General features: G+C 41.2%; 1 protein-coding gene across 2 annotated transcripts in view; it reads right to left on the minus strand.

Annotated features, from left to right (window-relative positions):
* LOC113808605 (monocarboxylate transporter 12) overlaps positions 1-7,556 on the minus strand; it is a 105,713-nt gene extending 98,157 nt beyond the window's left edge. For both annotated transcript variants that reach the window (XM_070128994.1, XM_070128995.1), the window contains exon 1: positions 7,367-7,556. The gene's annotated coding sequence lies outside the window, so the exon portion shown is untranslated. The remainder of the gene's footprint in view (positions 1-7,366) is intronic.
* Between the last annotated feature and the right edge of the window lie 2,444 nt (positions 7,557-10,000).

Genomic DNA, 10,000 nt, shown 5'->3' on the forward strand with positions numbered 1-10,000 from the left:
TATGATTATTACTGATATCATAATCATTATTTTATATATATATTTTTTTGCAATTTTCATAGTCTTAATTTTACCTTATCCTATCTCTCTTATTCCTTCTTTTCTTTTCCTTTTTAACTTCTTTCTCCTCAAAATCCTTCTATTCCAGCTCTCTCAATCACTTATTCATCATTTATCTCATTTACCTTCTTCTCGTACCTTCTTTCCTTCCATTTATTTTTTCTTTTCTCCTTATCACTTTCCTCCTCTCCTCTTTTTCCCCTATTTTCTATAAACTTTTTTATCAGCCCCTTTCCCCTTACTATCTTTCTTTTAATCTTAACTTTATTAACCTTATGATCCCCTTGTCTTTTCCCCTCTCTTTTTACCTTTATTGTCCTCTCTCTTATCTTACTTCAACTTTGATCTCAGTTTCTCTTTCTCCCCTCTTTACCCCTTTTCTCTTCTCTTTTTCCCTTTTCCTTTCTCTTTCCATATTTTACTTCTCTTTCTCTCCTTTCTTCCCCACATTTCTCCACTATTTTCCCGTCTCTTCCCCCATTTTCTCCCCTATTTTCCATTCTCTTTCCCACTTTTCTCCCTTCTCTTCCTCCCGTCTTTACGCCATTTCTCTTCTTTTTCTCTTTTCCTTTCTCTCCCTTTTCCTTTCTTTTTCCATCTTTTACTTCTCTTTCTTCTCTATTTTCCCTTCTCTTCCCCTATTTTCTCTTCTCTTTCTTCCATCTCTTCCCCCATTTTTCTCCTCTATTTTCCATTTTCCTCTTTTCTCCCCTATTCTCCCTTCTCTTCCTCCCCTCTTTACCCCATTTCTCTTCTTTTTCTCTTTTCCTTCTCTTCCCCACTTTTCTCTCCCATTTTCCCTTTTCTTCCCCACATTTCTCCCCTACTCTCCCTTCTCTCGCCTCTTTACCCCTTTTATCCCTTCTCTTTCCCTTCCCCTCTTTTCTCCCCCCCCCCCAAAACCCCTCCCATTTCCCCCCACCAGAATTCATCCCCTTATCATTTATTCACGCTTTCCGATTCCAATCTCCCGATCCTTTCCGCGTCCTTTCGCACACGCTCCGTCCTCGAGAGAGAGACTCAAGCCAAGGCGATGTGCAAACAATAACGTTCAAATATCAAGACATTGTCTTCCTAAAAAAAATGAAGAAAAAGGAAAACGAAAGGATAGAGTAATAAGGAAAAGAAGAAAAAAATGAGGACAGTTTGTTTTACATTTCGTGTTGTTGACTTCTTTTTTTAAACACATTTTACACCGTTTTATTACTTTTGTTTATTTTTTTTTTGTTACAAAATTTGGTCAGGGGTTGCAAAATCATTTTATTCGATGGATGAGATGACTTGCATTCTGTCTCTTTCTCTCTCTTTCTATGTCTGTCTTTCTTTCTATGTCTCTGTCTCTCTTTCTATGTCTCTCTTTCTCTGTCTGTCTCTCTTTCTCAGTTTCTGTCTCTCTCTCTTCCTCTATCTCTTTTTTCCTGTCCTTATCTCTCTTTCTTTCTCTGTCACGTTTTAAACATTTCCTTTTACACCGTTTTCCACTTTTACCAATGTAACTCGACGGATGGGATGACTTGCTTTTTCAGTCTGCGCTGTAACGGGGTCGAAAAACAAACGAAATTCGGGTAAAAAATCGAATGGAATTTTTTTTTCTCCGCAGTAATGGGAAATGAAAATATTGGAAGGAAATGAGGGATATGGAGAAGGAGAGGACGAAGTTACTTAGAGGAGGTGAAAAGCAAATGGTTTGATGTACTGATTTGATAGAGAAAATGACAAGAAAAAGAAAACACTAAGGGACTGCCATAGTTAGACAGAGAGCTGGTGAGACAGAAAGAGAGAGAGATAGGGAAGGGAGAACACTAAGTAACTGTCATAGATTAAGAGCAAGTGAGAGAGAAAGAGAGAGAGAGAGATGGGGAAGGGGGAGGAATGAAGGGAAGAAGGGAGAAAATGAGTAAGGAAGAAGTTGGGATAAATAGATAGACAGAGAGAAAGAGAAAGAAAGAAACAAAGACAAACACACACACACAGAGTGAGTGAGAGAGAGAGAGAGGAGAGAGAGAGAGAGATAGAGAAGAGAGAGAGAGGAGAGAGAGAGAGGAGAGAGAGGAGAGAGAGAGAGAGGAGAGAGAGAGAGGTTGAGAGAGGAGAGAGAGAGAGAGAGAGGAGAGAGAGAGAGAGAGAGAGAGAGAGGAGAGAGAAGTGGAGAGAGAGAGAGATGAGAGAGAGAGAGAGGAGAGAGATAGAGATAGAGATAGAGATAGAGATAGAGATAGAGATAGAGATAGATAGATAGATAGATAGATAGATGGATAGATAGATAGATAGAGAGAGAGAGAGAGAGAGAGAGAGAGAGAGAGAGAGAGAGAGAGAGAGGGGAGAGAGAGAGAGGAGAGAGAGAGAGAGAGAGAGAGAGAGAGAGAGAGAGAGGAGAGAGAGAGAGAGAGAGAGAGAGAGAGAGAGAGAGAGAGAGAGAGAGAGAGAGAGAGAGAGAGAGAGAGAGAGAGAGAGAGAGAGAGAGAGAGAGAGAGAGAGAGAGGCAAAAAGACACAGACAAACAAGAAGCGAACAGAAACAATCAGACAGAAAAGCAGATGCAGAGAAAGACACGGAAATAAACAGCGAGAGAGAGAGAGACAAAGATCCGCACAAGCCCATGAACCGGCGCGCACTGGCTGAAACTCGCCTGTCCCGATGTCACCGATCGAAATTGCTTCGCTTGGTTAGTCGGCGATGACTGATGCCCTTTTTCGGTAAACTGACGACCGTGATCATGATGCTCTTGCAAACATTATCGAGCACTGTAATAATAATATCAGACACACAGGGAGCGAAGCCATTAATTACCCTTGCATGACAAAGGTACAAAGAAGTTGAAACGGGTACAGATCTTTACAGATAGCAGTAATATATGTAGACTACTGCTAACTAGAATTTTCTTTCACATGAAATATTCAAAGAAAGAAAAGATAATCCTTAAATATGTCACTCACTGTAATATAAGTGCCAACGATAAAAGAGTTATGTCACTCTCTCTGTCTCTCTCTTCTATTTTATGGATGACAAGTTGTTAACACAAACACAGAGCAGACTGGTCTGTGTGGTAAGTTATTTTCAGAAATCGAAACGCGCAGATAACCTTTCAGTTTGTCCGAACATGCGCGGTTCGTTGTTGCGCGACAATTGTTTTGTAGATGGAGATAGCGCAGGAAAGAGATCTGTGTCTTTCATTTCAAACGCTTGACTGCCACTTTGAGCCAGTGTTAAGGTACGGGCAGACTACCCATAATTTTTACTGGAATTCAGCGATTTTCTGAGGAACCAACCCACCCACCCGTGGTGTTCATACTGCGAAAAGAACCATCGGCTTTGTCCAGTGGAATTGCGGCATCAAAACAAATCGTACCCACAGGAACTCTCTATGGATCCCGTAATCTCTCTAACTCTTGCTACTCGTTCATGTTTCTGGAGTTATAACCTTTTCTAGGAGGGAGTAAACTGCTTCAGAATTCCACATCTCGAATATTCAAGGGATCTGCGGTTTCGACTCGAAGTTGGCGGATACGCGTTTGTTTATATTCGTCAGTAAAATAAGAATCCATGGTCAATGCTTTTGTTTTCATTTATTCGTATATTAGCTTAAATTTAAATGTAAATATTGTTGTAAAACTAAATATGAGGAATTCTGAATAATCTAAAATATATAATAATATTTTTGTCTTCATTGGAAAATTTATGCATACATATATACTACAGATTCTTAACGTGTGCAACTGCGATGGATACCCACTCGTCCATCGCATCGAACACGTGGGCGAAAGTTCAGTGGATTGAGCCCATCGATGAGCAAATTCCAAAAAAAATCGCCAGATTTCACGAATCTACGGGTAGTCTGACCGTACCATTACGCGTTTATTGATCCCGCCGAACGAGAAGAACGCCGTACAGCCTCTCTGCAGTGACGCAATTCTGGCCTCGATCGATCAATAATCGTGATTTCGCGACAGAAACAAACCCGCAGCCGCCGAGCCCGACACCTCGATTTCGGGTACAAGGAACGCGCGGGATTTTCAATGCGACATCTGTTGGGAATTTTGGCAAGTTGTATCGCTTTTCTTTCACTCGCTTGGTAGAGCGAGCGAGCGAGCGAGCGAGAGAGAGAGAGAGAGAGAGAGAGAGAGAGAGAGAGAGAGAGAGAGAGAGAGAGAGAGAGAGAGAGAGAGAGAGAGAGAGAGAGGGAGAGAGAGAGATGGAGAGAGAGAGATGGAGAGACATAGCTGGAGAGACATAGATAGACAGACATATAGATAGAAAGATAGAGAGACAGACAGATAGATAGATAGTGATAGATAGATAGATAGATAGAGATAGATAGATAGATAGATAGATAGATATATATATATATATATATATATATATATATATATATATATATATATAGAGAGAGAGAGAGAGAGAGAGAGAGAGAGAGAGAGACTAACAGTGATAGATAGACAGATGGACAGAAAGACAGACAGATAGATAGACAGACGGACAGACATAGAGATAGATAGATAGATGGAGAGACAGACAGAGAGACAGACAGACAGATAGGTAAATAGATAGAAAGGTAGATAGATAGAGATAGAGAGACTAACAGACATTGATAGACAGATAGAGAGACAGCTAGAAAGACGGACAGACAGACAGACAGATAGATAGATAGATAGAGAAAGAGAGTAGATTAAGAAAAAAAAAATCAGTGATGGGGTTCAGACTCTTAAGTCGTTGAACAATCTCGAGGGATTTTCCCTTTTAAGAAAGATAAAGAAAAGAAAAAAAAGAAAAAAGACGAAAAAGAGGAACGTGAAAGGGCTTAAAAGCATACGAAAAAAATGCAAAGATGAAGGGGGTAATAACTATAAAGAAAAACGAAATGGTGAGAGGATTTAAAGCACTTAGAATAGAGAAAAAGAAAGAGATGGAAAGACAAAGTCATTTGGAGATGGTCATATAAAACGAGAGAGAGAAAAAGAAGCAGAGAGAGAGAGAGAGAAAGAGAGAGAGAGAGAGAGAGAAAAAGAAGCAGAGAGAGAGAGAGAGAGATAAATAGAGACTCAGTGAGAGAGACAGAGATAGATGGATAGGTAAGGAGAGAGGGAAAGGGAGAGAGGGGGGAGGATAGATAAATAGATATATAGCTAGATAGATAGATAGACAGAAAGAGAGAGAGAGAGAGTGCAAGCGAGAGCGATATACATATAGACAGATAGACGTACAAACAAACATTAGAAATACAGACCAAGCAGAGAAAAAGGCAACGTAATTAATACACCTCCCAATGAAAAAATATCCGCAAAGGTTAATAAAAAAATGAGAAAGAAAGAAAAACACGAAAACCTAAGAAAACTTCCGAGACAAGGTTAAGGTGAGTGAGTCGATTCTGAGTCGGTGATGAGTCATACACACAAGAATGTCCTTAAGGGCATTGTTCTTTTAGACTAAACTATTGTCTATCCTCCCTATATGGATATGGTTGCGCTTTCTCGTCTAAGTCCGTGCTGTGTACAGTGACGGACAAGACTCTTCTATAACGTGTTTCGAATTCCGTTTCGAACCTCCGGTTATTACGACACTTTTTGTATAGGGTAAGACAGATTCGAAGCCTCAGTTCATTAAAAGACTTTTGTTCGTCACTTGTGCTGGAGTTTTCTTCGTGCTTTCTTTCGTGTTCATCTGGTGTTCTGTTTAAGCTGCGTGGAGAGCTTCGGGAAGAAGATTCGAAGAGATAAAAAAAAAGAAACTTATGTTATTTTATAATCGGTCTCGGAGACGGGGAAGCTTTAACACGTGACTAAAAAAAAAAAAAAAAAAAAAAAAAAAAGCGGGATTTCAAATACAGATACAAGCAGACACACAGACATTGATACCAGACACAAATACAGACGCAGACAGAAAGATGGGGAGGTAGGCAGACATGCACACACACACCAACACTCACACCCACTCATATATATATATATATATATATATATATATATATATATATATATATATATATATATATATATATATATGTATATATATATATATATATGTATATATATATGTATATATATATATATGTATACATATATGTTTATATATATATATATATATATATATATATATATATGATTACATATATATATGTATATATATATATATATATATATATATATATATAAATGAATAAATAAATACATACACAAACACATATACTGAGAGAGAGGGGGCAAACACATAGAACACGTACACGCATTCGAACACAGACTAAACAAAACCCTCCGCACATTCAGCATCTGAGCAAAATCAATATATCCGAATGCATCCGAAGAGATGTGAAAGCATACACAAGCATTCTAGGAAAAATCTACACTCCCTTTTTAAAAATCAAGGTCATAAAGATACCTAGATCAAGATGAGATTCAAAAAGGGGATCGCTTCGTGTTTGGAAGAGCAAAGAGAATAGAAACTTAATTTCACTGATGTAATTATGCATGATATTACATTAATAAATTAACACGGGCTCGGATTTTGCAGAAAATGTACAGGCACAAAGAGAAAAATATTTTTAATAACACTCACTCGTGTTTTATTTGGTTTGCATATGTTACCTACATGACTTACACACGCATACACACAATGAAAAATATATATACATCACATATACAATCACACACGAAAAATAAGAACATACAAACACATACATACGTAGACAAGCGAGAATACAAACATCAACTTCCAACGAGAGAGAGAGACAGAGATAGAGAGAGAGAGAGAGAGAGAGAGAGAGAGAGGAGAGAGAGAGAGAGAGAGAGAGAGAGAGAGAGAGACTGAGCGAAATACGCTGACAGAGAGAGAAGCAGGCAAACAAGAGAGCTACAGACAGACAGGCAGAGAGAGAGAGAGAGAGAGAGAGAGAGAGAAAGAAAGAGAGAGAGAGAGAGAGAGAGAGAGAGAGAGAGAGAGAGAGAGAGAGAGAGAGAGAGAGAGAGAGAGATCCTTGCAGCTTCTAGAACCCGGCACCGGCACAGCAGCCCGACGGTCAACCTCCCTCCCCTGCAGACCGGCGTACTCGGAGCGGGTTCTGGATGGCTTGCAAGCAGCGGCGCCATCTCGGGGGGCACGCGAGCAGTCCGGAGCCTCCCGGGAAAGGCGCAGAACAGCATGACAAACGACAGGCACGGCGAGGCGAGGCGGGAAAGAAACAGCTGCGTGTGCCACCCCCGGGATCCGCCGCTGCCGCCGCCGCCAGAGCCTCCACGAGGAAAGCCCGGTTTTATCTCGTGGATTTCACCCTTTCCCTCCATTCACTCCTCGCCACTCATTTCCCCCTTTTTACCTTCTTAGCTCTTCTGCCAGGACAGCGCTGAGCAGCTGATCATGGCTGCCAGGCGACACACCAATTCACACGCACGATTTTGAGGGGTTGCCAGACGAACGCACGCACGCACGCACGGCGGAGGCACACTCAAAGGAACAAAGACACCGCGGCAGGGGCGGTGTGCGCGTCAGTCCCCGCTCGGCCGCCTACAGCCTCAGCAGATCGCCCGGCCTCCCGTGTCGCCCGCCATCGGCAACCCTGCGCGCAAACTCAGAGAAAACGAGTGCGAGCGTCATAGAAAACGGACCCGGAAGAGGGAGAAAACGGTCGCGGAACGCAAAGAAAACGGGTGCTTCGTAGCGTGCGGAGGGGACGAAAGTGGTGGGGGAGAGAGAGGAGAGGGGGAAGGAAGGAGGGAGGAGAGCGGAATGAAGGAGGGAGGAGGGGGGAGGACGGGGGGGGGAGAGAGAAGAAGGGGAAGGAAGAAAGGAAGGAGAAGAGAAGTAAAGAGGAAATGAGAAAGGAACAGGAACGTGAGGAGGATGAAGGGAGAAGAGCAAAAAAGAAAGGAGAGAGGGGGACGAAGGAGGGAGGAGGCGGGGGTAAAAAGGAAGGAAGAGAGGGGGAAATGAAGAAAGGAGGAGAGAAGAGAGGGTGAAAAAGAGAGAAAGGGAGGTGAGAAGAGGAAAGCGGACTCAGCGATCGGTGCAAACTTTTTTATTACAACTTTTCTTACAACGAGTTCGCTGGGAGTTGATCATGACGTCATTCATACTTACCCCCCCCCCACCTCATTTTTCCTATTATCAATAACCTCGACTCTCTTCGTTCAAATATCGATCTCATTAAGGAAAGACTCATTTAGGCAAGAGGAAGAGAGGGACGCCACTGTTGCCAGGCAAGGTAGGCCTATGGACGAGAGCAAACAAGCAGTCGAGCGTGTTTTCTTGGTTCTTCGTTGGGAAAAGAAATTCTGGTACGATTGTCAGAAGTGGCAAGCGGGTGTGCATTTGTGCTTGATGTGTGGTGTGTTTTGTATGTATGGAGATAGATAGATAGATAGATAGATAGATAGACAGATAGATAGATAGATAGATATATGGATAGATAAATGGGTAGATAGATGGATAGATACATAGATGGAAGAATAGATGGATAGATGGATAGATAGATAGATGAATAGATAGATAGATAGATAGATAGATGAATAGACAGATGCATAGATAGATAGATAGATGGATAGATAGATGGAGGGAGAGATGGATAGATAGATAGATAGATAAATAGATAGATAAATGGATAGATAGATAAAAAGATAAATAGACAAATTGATAGGTAGAAAGATAGAAAAAAGAGCGTTTAATCCCTCGATATATGATAAGCAGTACAGAGATGAATAAGGTACTGAGTTCACAATCCATTCCGATAAATTACCTTTATTTATAATCAATATCCATCTCTTCAAGCTTAAAAACAACAACAACAAAAAAACACAACCAACAAATATTGATTCCAAGTGTATACGTCGTATATCTGTTTCCTGTAAATCAAAAATGCAAATTCTCCACGAAAGCTATTCTATCTTAACCGAAAAGATAAATAAACATCAGGATGTACCTCAATATGCTCTTCATATATTTTGCTTTGTGGAACGATATTTCTTCCTCCTTGAACCTTTTCTGCTATTATGTATCCAAAATTCCTTCTTCCCTACAGGCTGTTATCTCTTCTAAATTGGAACTGCTGTTGGCAATTTCTCCGCAAAAGAATTCCTCTGCAGTGCGTTTAAACAGACGGAAGTTATTTCGAAAGTTTTGCAATCGCGTTACTAGTTCTAGGTTCGACCATTGCCATAAGGGTCAATATACGTAGTCCGGAGAGATAAACGTTTGTCCGCATTGTGTCGCTACTGTGGCCATTCCTGATGTTGTTTGTGATTAAGTAATCTGAAACTATTTGCTGCGAGTTTTCTGATTCGTTCGGATGTTCTCGTTAGGGGTCAAAACAGTGACTCATTTATCTCCATCTTGCCTTATTCTCCGTATCTTCCTCGGTCACACCAACCCCCTGCACGCTTCTCTTGTCTTTCTCTTCTTCTTCCTAGCAGCATTGGCCTCAGCATCCGTCTCTCGGCAAAGCCCCACATCACTTCTCTTAATTGACCTAGCCGTCTTCATCTCGTCCTTCTCATGTCTCCAAATCGTCATACCTGCGTTGTCCCTCTCATGTCTCTTTGCCTCATGTCTCTTTGTCAGCTTCACAGCCTCCACGTTTTATAAAATCTCACTGATCTCACTGCTGTCTTGCAAACTTTCCCTTTCATTCTTGCAGATACTCATCTATCACGAATCGCCCGTGTCATTCGTCTCCACTCACTCCATCTTATCTCCTATCTACACTCTCTTCGTTTCTCTGTCACACGCTCCTCTACCCTAGCTATTGAAACGCATCACCGCCTGCACTCCTTGTAACATTCTGGATTCTCGTCTCACATGCAATATGCCTTGTATTTACCCTTTCATCATTCTCCTTCTCGCTCTTGCACATAGCGACTCAGTCCTTTATTTCGTCACAATCAGGCACATAAAAAAGGGGTGAGGAGAATTTTCTAAAAAAAAAAAAAGAAAAAAAAGAAAAGAAAAAAAAAGAAAG

The sequence above is a fragment of the Penaeus vannamei genome, chromosome 13 (genome assembly GCF_042767895.1).
Source record: "Penaeus vannamei isolate JL-2024 chromosome 13, ASM4276789v1, whole genome shotgun sequence".
In the NCBI taxonomy this organism is placed as follows: Eukaryota; Metazoa; Arthropoda; class Malacostraca; order Decapoda; family Penaeidae; genus Penaeus; species Penaeus vannamei.